The sequence below is a fragment of the Mauremys reevesii genome, linkage group 8 (genome assembly GCF_016161935.1).
Source record: "Mauremys reevesii isolate NIE-2019 linkage group 8, ASM1616193v1, whole genome shotgun sequence".
Lineage (NCBI taxonomy): Eukaryota > Metazoa > Chordata > Testudines > Geoemydidae > Mauremys > Mauremys reevesii.
In genome coordinates this window covers 87,965,250-87,978,327 of record NC_052630.1, presented here as the reverse complement: position 1 = coordinate 87,978,327, position 13,078 = coordinate 87,965,250, and the positions used below count along the sequence as shown (strand labels likewise).

At 44.4% G+C, this 13,078-nt stretch overlaps 1 protein-coding gene across 1 annotated transcript in view; it reads right to left on the bottom strand.

Annotated features, from left to right (window-relative positions):
* The window catches only part of NEGR1 (neuronal growth regulator 1), a 216,606-nt gene that overhangs the window by 125,006 nt on the left and 78,522 nt on the right, over positions 1–13,078 (bottom strand). The gene's annotated exons all lie outside the window — the stretch shown is intronic.

Here is a 13,078-nt window from a genome sequence, read left to right as displayed (position 1 = left end):
TAAGCAATTGCCTTCTTCTTAGATTTTTTTTATATTTTCATAGTATTTCATGATGCATATAAATTATATTTAAAAATAGAAAAGAAAACATTCAACTTATAAATAAAACTCCATTCATTTTTTAAGCAATTTTCCAGATGTTGCTTTAAACTAGTTAGATAGATAGATAGATAGATAGATAGATAGATAGATAGATTCCTCGCTCCATTCTTTTTCATAATCACGCTCATCTTTAAGCTGTCATTTTAAGAGGCCATAATCTTTTATGATAGCCAACTTCTGCAAAGAAAGGAACAGCTATATTAAACAGAAGGTTCATGAGGAAGTTCTTTACATAGGCTGGTCAGTTTCATAATGCTATTTTATGTGCCAATAGGGACATGACTCAGTACAAACAAAAATCTCGTTAAAAGTATATGAAGTAGAATTATGATGTACTAAAATAAAATGTCTGGAAACAAGCATTAGTATGCAGATTCCACTTCTACCGACCCTTAAAATAGCCTATAAAATGACTAATGCAGAAATTACCGCTAAGTATATTCACAAATATTTAAAAGGACACTTTACCTGGCAAGAATTATTGCTAACAAAGGGCATGATCCAGCTATTATTGAAGTCACTGGGAGTCTGTCTCTCCATTGACTTCAATGACAATTGGACTGAGTCCCTGTCACAGGGTTTGGGGAGTGCAATCGAGACCTGTGAGGGGTTGTGTCACTACCCTGTAACCCAATGCTTTGCTGCTTAGCTTCCCGCCTGGGATGCTCTGAGCTAGCATACAAGCATCCAGGTCACACCTTGAGTGCTTTTGCTCTAGACTGCCCTAGTTCAGCAGCTCTGACCCCAGTAGCCTGTCTACAGCCCTACTCTGACTTCCACCAGCCTCGGTTACAACCAGCAAGGTGACTACAACATACTCCCAGTCCCAAATTTCTCCCAAACCATGTGTTCAGCCCTCTCCTGGACAGCTCAGAGAAATAATACAGTTCATTGTGTCTTTAAAGAGACAAAAACGCAATACAACTTATTAACTTAACTGAGGTAAATACACCCTTCCTTTGAAACAGAGCACTGAGTTGGTTTGTAGTAAAAATAAAACAAATGTATTAAAAATAGCACAAGAGGAATAACAACAGGAATAATTACAAGCAAACAAAAGTGAAAACATGCATCTAGAAGTCTAAAATGTAATCTAGCAAGGTACAGGCTTTGGTCAAGGTCATTTCTCTCACCAGTCTACCTTCTTTCCAGCCATGGCTGACTTTGCCTCAGTCAGAAACTTCCATGGAAGTACAAGGTGCTGGCTTCCCTTGTCTTCCTAGGTGAAATATCTTTTACCTATGCAAGTTTCTCACCTATACACAATTCCCAGAGATTTCAACCGCTGCCTGCCCCTTGGGTGAAGGACCCATCTTTCTCAGTTTTCAGTAGCTCTGTTCCCTTACGTCTCTCTAGCGATGGATGCTAAAATGGCTTTCTGGCTCTGCTTTTATCTTCTAAAGTTCAATGACCTAATTTCAAGTGGCAGAATGACCTCATGCTGTTTTTCCCTTCCTGTGGACTTCCCATCCCTCTATATGTAAATGGAGATTCCATTGTTTTGATTTCACCATGCTTAATTTACATAGGAGACAAGTAAACACCAGTGATGTTCCCTCCTTTCTGGGAAATACCTGTTTTCCCTCTGTTTGGACACAGACTGGAAAGCCTAATATCAATGCATATCTGTAATTCCTCATATAGTGTGAATACATACATTTTACAAAGATATTAACCACCAGTGTGTCATAGGCTATCATAAAACATCTCACTCGATAAAACTTTGATAATACAGTAATACTGTATACAATCAGTTGAGTCAATTGCTTATCACTTGAGATTCAGACCCCTTCCCAGTTTTTATAGCCCAGATAAAGTTTCTCTTCATTGCTGGAAACAGACTCTTCCACCTCTTGTTAGCTTGATAGCTTTGTTATCTAAAATGTAAATGGGCCTTCGTTGTCTCTGCCTGAAGACCGAAGGCTATTCAGAGAAGTAAATACACATTCCTTTGTCTAGGGCAGACTCATTTACCCACTCCCTGGACAAATCTGGTTTAAATATATTTACATATATCACACAAGAATATTAATGATCAGTGAGTTATTAGATTTCAAACCATATATTACATGTCACCTTTTATATAAATATCATGACGCAGTGTGTGAAGTATAGTGAGCATGTCAGGCCTGAGAAGAGCTGCTGACACAAAGCAGTGAACCAGAAATGAACCTGTGTGTCACAATCCCATACATTGTCCCAGATCTTTGGACCTTAAAGGCAGTTGGACACTATACTTTGACAGCATGGTGCGTTTAAAGTACAGAACTGGGAAGAGCAAACTGGGTTCTGTTAATGACTCTGTCATTGACTTCCTGTGTGACGTTGGACACAATCTCGCTGGGCTTCCATTTACTAAAGTATTAACTATTAATTAGTATTCCAGAGATGTGTGAGAGCTCATCCAATTTTATATTAATTCGGAGTCTGGGAAGAGAAAACTTGGATGCTAAGAATAGAAGGATGTAGCCCTGCATCTAATTAAAAAAACACAGGAGAGTAAAATTTTAGATGGGATTGAACAGAATGCATTATTTTCAATACCAATACATAGCACGCTGTGAACTGGCTTCAGGAGGCCACCAAAAGATCTTTTCTCTCCTTTAGATTCAGCAGCCATAACCACTCTCTCCAACTGTCTCTTCCCCATAATAACAGGGAGTGAATGAATCAGTCCATTCTCTTTAATTGGTAGTGACAAGATTTTCAACTGTGCAATAAAAAGGCATTCTCAATTTACATGCACTATTACCATGATTTAAAATCAGTGCCACGTTTTTACTGAAAAGCATACTAATATGTGTAGTGAAAACTAGTAACCCTCATGGGACTAGAATCTGTACTGTCTCTGCTGAGAGATGCAGCACAGAAGGTTCAGTCTAAGACTGGGGGAAAATGCCACCTTTGTGCTGCCCCAATTCTGGGCTACCATGAAAACTGAAATAGCTTCTGGCATAAGTTTAAGCAGCTTCCAGGATGACTATTGTTTGGAAGCTGTATCTGAGTTTCTCTGGATTGTCCTGCAGCTTAGAATTCCTGTAGCACAACACTATTAGCATAACCTCTCCCACCTCTAATTCACCCACTCCCACTCCCACACCAAGGCATGTAAGGTGGAGCAGTATAGGTCTGCTTACATAAGCCCTACACTGCTACTGTGCAGAGGGATTTCCCCTGGGCCTGTTGCCCCCCTTTAAGGACCCTATATGCCACCACAGCAGTGTGTAAGGGCTGGAGTTGGGGTCAGAATCCAGACCAAATTCTAGATTGATGATAATAAATAAACTCCCAACTTGTTTTCAGTTGTACTCAACCAAATGCAAACAGTTTAAATATGACATCTGTTTGTTACCCCTAGACCCGTTGCCTAACTTCCCTCAGTTACATAAAAAGCAGACATCTACTTCCTCAGCTGAGTACCACCTCAGGTACATGCTTACTCAGCAAAGCATTTGAATATATGCTCAACTTTTACCCTGTACATAAGTGAATGGGATTTCAAAGGAATTTACAAATATGATTAATTTCCAGCAAAAAAAAACCTGTGCTGAACTAGGGTCTTACTGATGAACTTTTAAGTTTATCACTAAAGCAGAGTGGATAAGAGCAAGAAAACTGTTCAGCACTGATGGACCCATGAGAAATCCCAACACATAGCTGCCTGACTAGAGGGAGGTACAGTAACTCCTCGCTTAACGTTGTAGTTATGTTCCTGAAAAATGCGACTTTAACCAAAATGATGTTAAGTTAATTCAATTTCCCCATAAGAATTAATGTAAATACGGGGGGTTAGGATCCAGGGAAAAAAATTTCACCAGACAAAAAACTATAGTATACGTTTTAAAGAAACAGTTTAATACTGTACACAGCAATGATGATTGTGAAGCTTGGTTGAGGTGGTGAAGTCAGAGAGTGGAAGAGGGTGGGATATTTCCCGGGGAATGCCTTACTGCTTAATGACAAACTAGCACTCGGCTGAGCCCTCAAGGGTTAACACGTTGTTAATGTAGCCTCATGCTCTACAAGGCAGCACGAATGGAGGGAGGGGAGACAGCATGGCAGACAGAGACCCACACCCTGTGTGTGGGAGAGAGAGAGAGATGCACATTGCACCTGTAAGTACGCTGATACCACTCTAAGTACGTTGCCTTTAAAAAGATCAGGAAGTTGAGATGGCAGCTGCGGCCAGCAAGCTCTCTCCGTCCTGAGCCCTGTCCTGTCCCCACCCTGCTCTATATGGAGAAGGGGGAATCGGGGAACAGGAGTAGGGGGGAGGGGAACACTCTGACATTAGCTCCCCTCTTCCCCTCTCCCCTGCACAGCAAGCAGGAGGCTCCCGGGAGCAGCTCCAAGGCAGAGGGCAGGAGCAGCACATGGGAGCGGGGGGAGGGACAGCTGGAACTGCCAGCAACTGGTAGCCTGCTGGGCAGCTGCTGCACAGGGAACTTAGGGGAGTGGGGAGCTGATGGGGGGGCTGCTGGTCCACCCTGGTTCCAAGCCCCCACCAGCTAGCTGCAACGGGCTGCTCTTCATGCAAGCAGTGGAAAAAGCATGTTATGTGGCTGCCAAACAACGTTATAAGGGAGCATTGCCCAACTTTAAACGAGCATGTTCCCTAACTGATCAGCAACGTAACAACGTTAACCGGGACGACTTAAAGTGAGGAGTTACTGTAGCCAGAGACAGTCAGCACTTGCTGGTACAACCAGCATCAAGCATTCAAATAATAATTATATATATTTGTAAGCAGAGTCAGGATGAGCTCTACCCTGACATCTGATGGTAAATTGTGGGGAGTGTGGAAAGAATTTCAGTTATTTGCATTGGTACTCCCTCCCCACTTAGCATAACACACAGCAGTCTGGGATGGTTATTTTCACAGCTGTGGGATCCCCAATTTCTTTGTTATTGGGGCAGGAGAAATAAAATGTTGTCACCCTGTGTAGCGGGGTGGCTACCTGCTCCTGCCCTTTGGGGCTTTAAAACAGCCCTGGGAAGGGGCTTTTGGCTGGGCTGATTGGGGAAGTGGCTGCAGCTGGGGCCACGCCCCAAACAGAGCTACAGGGCCTTATAAGTAGGCCAGGGAGGCCAGAATGGAAAAACAGTCTCTCTCTGTTTCTAGAGGGAGATGGGTCTGGCTGCTAGGAACTGAGACAAAGTACCTAGAGTGGAGCAGGGCTGGGGAAAGGTAGAGGAGCTGGGGAGCTCCTGCCTGGAAAACCCCAGGCTGCGGCCTAGCATAGGGCAAAAGGTACTGGGGGTTGCAGGGGGCAACCTAGGGGTAGGCCAAGGCAGCAGGTCCAAACCCCCTTTGCTGATGATGAGTGCTGGCTACTGCAGTCTGCCCCAGCGAACGGGGGCTAGATAGAGACTGGGCAGTAGCCACTACTGAGGCGAAGTGGGGATAGTAGGGTGGGGGTTCCCCTGGGACGGGGAAACCCAGTTAAGAGTTAAAGGGGCACCGGGGTCCTGGGAGGGACATGGGGCCAGTAGCAAACAGGTGGATCATTGGCCTGCAGAGGGCGCTCCAGGGCTGGAAAGAGCTAATTCCCAGAGTCACCAGCAGGAGGCGCCGCAGGGGGTGAGTCCGACCCCGTTACACCCTGATTAAGTAAATGAGGAACTACAAAACTGTCTTATGATAAAGAGTTTCATTATCAACTAAATAGCACTTGCTAGACAAGGGACATGGGTTCCAAAACCCAGTGATTTGAGAGAGACTGGGGACAGGTATCTGTACTTGGTGGTGCAGGCTCCCTGTGTGAGCCAGAAGCACCAGTTCCACCTATGCCTCTCTCCACTGTGGAATGTCAGAGTTAATTTTTGATTCCCTTAAGAATCTAGATACAGGTTACTGAGCTGAACTCACTTTGAACCAGTAGTGCACTGGCACTGGGCTCCCCTACTGTGAGTTGAAATCACTAAGAGCTGAATTCACTAAAGAGCTGGAATTGCTGAGCTGAGAGCACTGAGTACTGTGCTAACTAGTGGGGGAGCCTGAAGCTATACTGTGGAGCAGAGCAGCTGGCAGAGTGGAGCCGAGCAGTTTCCGAGGACAGCTGGAGCAGATCACAGGACAGCTGGTGGACCAGAGCAGCTGGCAGAGCGGAGCAGCTGTGGGACCGGTGGAGGAGCCCACGGAGCAAGCGGAGCTGAGCAGTTGCGGGGACGACTAGTGGAAGCAGAACCCCACGAAGAAGCAGGGCAGTTGGCCCCAAACCACGTAAGGTGCCCCTTTCTACCCAGGCTGGGAGGGGGACCTCTGCAGAAAGACTCTCGAACTCTGGGGCTGCCTGACCTGGGACAGAGACTTTTGGATTGTGGGACTTTTGGGACTGTGGGCGATTTGGGGGTTGCTGGACTCAAGAGACCAGAGAGAAGGACACGGCCCAATTTCCTGGGGTGGGTCTTTGCTCACGGTTTGATCTATGAACTCTAGCTGAGGTATTTTCCCAATTTAATGATTGTGGTTTATCTCATGTAATTAAACCTTTTCTGCTACACCAAGACCCTGTGCTTGCAAGAGGGGAAGTATTGCCTCCTCGAGGTGCCCAGGGGTGTGTGTAAGATTTTCCCAGGTCACTGGGTGGGGGCTCGAGCTGGTTTTGCATTACATTGTAGGGAAGGGACCCCTATGTATTGAACCCGGCCCTTGCTGCTATTGTTTCGGCCTGGCAGAAGGGTTACATATTAATGACAGTTTTACAGGACTGACCCCTTAACAGGCTGAACTTGCAAAGTGAGTAAGTAAGGATGAGGGCTGCTGTAAACTTTTTATTGCCATGAGTTTTGCACTTGCATGATGAGCTGTGCAGGTCTTACTAAATAAGAGACAAAACTTTCCAGTAACCAACACCATCACATATTCTGGTGATGTCAGTTATTTTGAGGAGGGGTTCGAGGATGTGTATTTTTTTAGTCTGCATTGGCTATTTCAATTATATTCTATAGGAATAGTGATATTACTGGTACAAATAGAGTTTAATAACTTCTACCAATTGAGAATGAAGTCAGTTTTAAAGCTGCATACCATATTTTGGGAAAAATGCAATTATGTGCCCATTTTTATGAGCACATGTAGTGGGGCCAAATTCTGTACTGACCCCCTGCTGTGTAATCGTCTTGAAAATTAATCACTGACAATGGTAGTTCATGAGGTTGAAGGCAGGAAGAATCACCGCCCTGCACTTTAAGCAAGGGCGGGGAGGGGAGAGGGGGTTGTCTGGCCTGCCAGGAGAAGAGAGCAATACTTTCTGGCTTGAGGCGAGGAGGGAATACGTAAAACCAGGGGCGGCTCTAGGCACCAGCGCACCAAGCAGGCGCTTGGGGCGGCCGTTTCCCTGGGGGGCGGCATTTGGCTCCGGTGGAGCTCCCGCCGGCATGACTGCGGCAGGTCCACGGGCCGGATGAGCGGACCTGCCGCAGGCATGACTGCGGCGGGTCCCGTCTTCCCGCGGCTCCGGTTGAGCTCCCGCAGGCATGACTGCGGCAGGTCCGCTCGTCCCGGGCTCCGGTGGACCTGCTGCAGGCATGCCGGCAGGAGCTCAACCGGAGCCGCGGGAAGAGGGGACCCGCCGCGGGACCGGGGAAGGGCGGCGCAGCGCTCCGCGCTGCTTGGGGCAGCCCGATTTCTAGAGCCGCCCCTGCGTAAAACTATTGGAAAAGCAATCAGTGTGGTGGATGACTCACCACTTAGAAATGAGGAGGGGTTTAAAAAGGTCAGCCTGGGCCTCGACCCTCCCCTCATCACTTGGAGCAGGCTAGGCAGCACCAACCCTTCTTCCCTATTTTGGTCAGAAATATGTTGGGTGATTAGCTATATCTGCTGTGGGCATTACGCTAGCCCCCGTTCAGGGGGGCTGGGAAGGAATTTTTCCCTTACTACCATATTGGCCAGGTGCAGCTGGGGTTTTTTCACCTTCCTCACAGCAGGTTCAGGTGGGCTCTGTTCATGCAGAGCATGATGTGCGGTAGGCCATATGTCGCAACTCTTTATTTAAGTGTATAGTGGATGTTCAGTTCAGGTACAAAATAAGGACATAAATTAAGGCACAAAAGAATGGATAAATGGCTTGGAAAAGGAATTAAGGAGAGGTGCTTGGTAATTGAATGAGCTGGGGGCAGTTAGGGACTCCTCTGATTGGTATGGCAGGGAGCGAACCCCCATCATTAGAGTCCACCTTAATCCCTCCTATGAGGGGAGGTGGTCAGTAAGGTCTCGGCAACAGAATTGCTGGAGGCACCTGGATAAAAAGGGGGTGGAGGGGAGCTGGTGGAATTGGCTGGAATTGGAGGTTCCTGGCAGTGGATCTACTGGTGGGACTAGAATGGAAAGCTGAAGAAAAGCTGCAGAGGGCCCGAGATTTACTATTAATCAGTGTGGAGAACTACACCTAGCACTAAACCTTATTTTGGATGAAGTCTGAACCTGGGCTGGGGCACAATAAGATTGCACGCTGTGTTACCCAAGGTTTAGAACAACGCTTCCTCAGCTCTCGTCCCCTAGTGCTCCTCCTCCTCTACTTGCGCTCCATTGGTGACATCTTCATCATATGGACTCAAGGGAAGGAGGCCCTTGAAGAATTCCACCTGGATTTCAACAATTTCCACCCCACCATCAACCTCAGTCCACACAAGAGATCCACTTCCTGGACATTACAGTGCAAATAAGTGATGGTCACATAACCACCACCCTATACTGGAAACCCACTGACCACTTGTAGCGGGGCGGTCACCCTGCTTCAGCCCTGAAGGGGTTAAAAGCAACCCTGCAGAGGGCTGTGGCAGGGAAAAGCTAGGCTGATTGGGGGAAGAAGCCAGAGCTGGGGCCACGCCCCAATCAGGCCACAGCTGGCCCTGTAAAAGGGTTGAGGGCCAGAAGGAAGGTCAGACACTCTCTCTAGTTCCCTAGAGAGAGAAGGGCCTGGCTGCCTGGGAAGCTGAGGTGGGTACCTAGGGTGGAGCAGTGCTGGGGAAGGGCAGAGGGAGCTGGGGAGCTCCAGCCTAGTAAAACCCCAGTCTGCGGGCCTTGTTAAAGGCCTACCAAAGGTATGGGGGCTGCAGGGGAGCAGCCCAGAGATAGGCAGAGGCCTAAAGGTCAACGCCCTTTGCCGATGATGAGTGGTTTATAGACTGCAGTCTTCACCAGTGAACGGGGGCTAGATGTGGACTGGCAGTAGCCACTGAGGCAAGGTGGGGATAGGGGATTGGAGGTTCCCCTGGGTGGAGGGACCCAGATTGTGGGATACTGCTAGTGGGCATAACCCCTGATGTAAAGGGCAATGGGATCTGGGAGGGACACGGGGCCAGCGGTGCTCCAGAGACTGGAAGAGCTAATTCCCGAGATAACCAGCAGGAGGCGCCGCGCTGGTGAGTCGAAACCCCACCACACCGCTATACTTACCTACATGCCTCCACCTTTCATCCAGGACACATCACACGAGCCATTGTCTACAACCAAGCCCTAAGATACAACCGAATTTGCTCCATTCCCTCAGACAGAGACAAACACCTACAATATATTTATCAAGCATTCTTAAAACTACAATACCCACCTGGGGAAGTGAGGAAACAGATTGACAGAGCGAGACGGGTACCCAGAAGTCACCTACTACAGGACAGGCCCAATAAGGAAAATAACAAAACACCACTGGCCATCATGTACAGCCCCCAGCTAAAACCTCTCCAGCATATCATCAGTGATCTACAACCTATCCTGGAAAATGATCCCTCACTCTCACAGACCTGGGGAGGCAGGCCAGTCCTCGCTTACGGACAGCCCCCCAGCCTGAAGCAAATACTCACCAGCAACTACACACTGCACCACAGAAACACTAACCCAGGAACCAATCCTTGTAGCAAACCTCATTGCCTACTCTGTACCCATATCTACTCTAGCGACACCCTCAGAGGACCCAATCACATCAGCCACACCATCAAGGGCTCATTCACCTGCACGTCTACTAATGTTATATATGCCATCATGTGCCAGCAATGCCCCTCTGCTATGTACATTGGCCAAACCGAAGAGTCTCTATGTAAAATAATAAATGGACACAAATCGGACATCAGGAATGGTAACATACAAAAGCCAGTAGGACAACACTTCAATTTTCCTGGACATTCTATAACAGATTTAAAAGTAGCTATATTTGAACAAAAAAACCTTCAGAAACAGACTTCAAAGAGAAACTGCAGAACTAAAATTCATTTGCAAATTTAACACCATTAATTTGGGCTTGAATAGGGACTAGGAGTGGCTGACTCACTACAAAAGCAGCTTTGCTTCTCCTGGAATTGACACCTCCTCATCAATTATTGGGAGTGGACTACATCCACCCTGATCAAATTGTCCCCATCAACACTGGTTCTCCACTTGTGAGGTAACTCCCTTCTCCTCATGTGTCAGTACATAATGCCTGTGTCTGTCATTTTCACTCCATGCATCTGAAGAAGTGTTTTTTTACCCACAAAAGCTTATGTCCAAATAAATCTGTTAGTCTTTAAGGTGCCACTGGACTCCTCGTTGTTTTTGTGGCTACAGACTAATACGGCTACCCCCTGATACTTGTGCTACCCAAAGACTCCCAGCATCACAATCAAGCATGAACATCACATGTGCTTAGTAGTCGAGGCTCATGGATTTATTGTCTCCTTAATGTGTATGTATAACTCCTGTAACACTTGTTAAAGTTAGATATGTGCACCATGGGCAGAGTGTATCCCTTAATGAACAGTAAAGTAGACAAATCCTTTATCAAAAGCTTTTGTCACAGACCTATTTGGTTTCATTTTAGTAAAATGAATGGATGAATCATAATTCACTTGGCTAGGAAAGTCTCTTCTTTCAATAATGCTGCCTGTTCATTGCACATTGTGGTTTCCTCTACTGCTTAAATAACAAATAAATTAAACAAAGAGTAGAGATGAAATTTTTGCTATTTATGTTGATATTTCTCTGTTCCATAATTTGTTCCTGCTCAGATTAAATGTATCTGAAGTGCGCTATCCCATTTTGATAAATCAGGCCTTTATGTTGGTCTGTGGGATATCATTAGAAATGAGATTCTACATCTCTTGTTCCAACTGGAAACCAGGTAAATACTGAATCTGCTATACCAAAGATTTTCAGTATGTTTTTTAATGTGTAGTTTATAAAAGAACAGGAAGAACAATGCACAAGGTACACAGGCATTCAGACAGCTACAGAAAATATGCAAAAATTCTAGCTAGAACAGGTTTTGTCTTTTAACATTTTAATGAGCTTTGGGACTTTTATGCATATTAGTTATGTTGCCCTAATTACTCATTATAATTCTAATGTGCATTTTATATTTAATTACAATGCTTATAAAGATTTAGTATGGACAGTAAATTATTATAACTAGCATGAGCATAATGATTATGAGCTGAATTTATTAACTTTTACACTAGCATTCAGTGCTAGTAACTTTCAGTTTCGCCTGTGTGATTAACCACACTGTCTGATTAAACAAACATTTTTGTGGAATTAATTGTAAATATCAAAAAATGTATTTTGCCAATTTTCATCAAATTTAAGTTTTGGTTTCTTTCACTTTTTCTTTTGTAAAGCAAATTGCTCTCCAATATTTCAAAATAAAGATATTTTTCTTACAAGGCACCAGGTTTTCAACAATTCATTGAAACAGGAAGTCAAACATCAGCAGTTTTCAAATCTTGGGGATGTATTAATATGAAAAATACTGAGGTCTTTACAGCAGTAAAAAGTGTCATTTATACCCTATACTCAGCCAGACAGTAAAAATTGGTCTCTTTATGGAAATTTATAAATCTTTACAAAATATTTCAATTTGTTTAGGGCAAAATGCATGCTTTTTCATCAGTTGTAAAATGTTGTGTTTGCCAAAATATAATACATTCACCTTCATCTATATTGTTAATATTAGAGAAAAATAATTAGTTCATGTTACCATACCATGTATTTATGAATACATAAATGTATTCTTGTAAAGATTTACTAAGTCTTAAAAGTAAGGGTCCAATTCCTGATGTTCTTTCATTGGGCCAGAAACAGCAACCCTAATTCATACTGAGTAGCACTTGCACAGTTTTTTTAAGTTTCCATATCAGGATGAGAAACTGTCCTTTAATCATTTAATAGACAAACTCCCTGCAAAATCAAAAACAGTTTGCCTGAGCAAAGAAAGAAGGAAGGATATAAAACTGAAGACCTGAGGATTTATTCCAAGAAAAATAAGTCGTATCTTCAGTGTGTGAATATTTGATAGAGCCAAATACCTTATAAATCAGAGAGCTAAACAGCTACAAATACTTATTAGGTAACTTATCAGGAAGAAATTAAACAGCTTCAAATGCCATTAAATACAATGGGAGGTTTGTGTGTCTGAGGTCAGAATTTGCTTTCTAACCACTGCATTTTAGATATGTTTTCTGAATGTGTGCGATATAAGCCTTTCATAATGATGGCACAAGACCTCTTCCTTCACAATTTCTCTCCACATTTATTGTTCTATTTTCTCAAAATCAGTGACTCAGACATTGTATGTTAGTGTTAAAGTGACCACCCCAAACTAACTGTTGGACTGCTGTGAGCACAATTACAAATATTCCTTCTGAGTGATACAGCCATGTTATTAATTTTGCATGATGTAGGGAATTTCTGAATCTTCTAAAATATGTCTCTCTAATGGATGTGTTATAACATACCTTGAAATCACTGATTGAACTTTCCTACAGATTTAATGTTTCCTCAATACAACCTCCCTCCAGTACTAAGTTGAGAGGAAAGCTTAAAAATGCATGTAATTATGATGATAAATCAACCGAAAATAAAATGTTTACTTTCATACAGGAAAAATACTAAAAACAACAAAACAACAACAACGCCCGCCCACCCCAATCTTCATGGGGAAATACACAGGGATGCTATAAAAAAACCCTTTAAAATTATCTGAATGACAGAAGACAATACGTC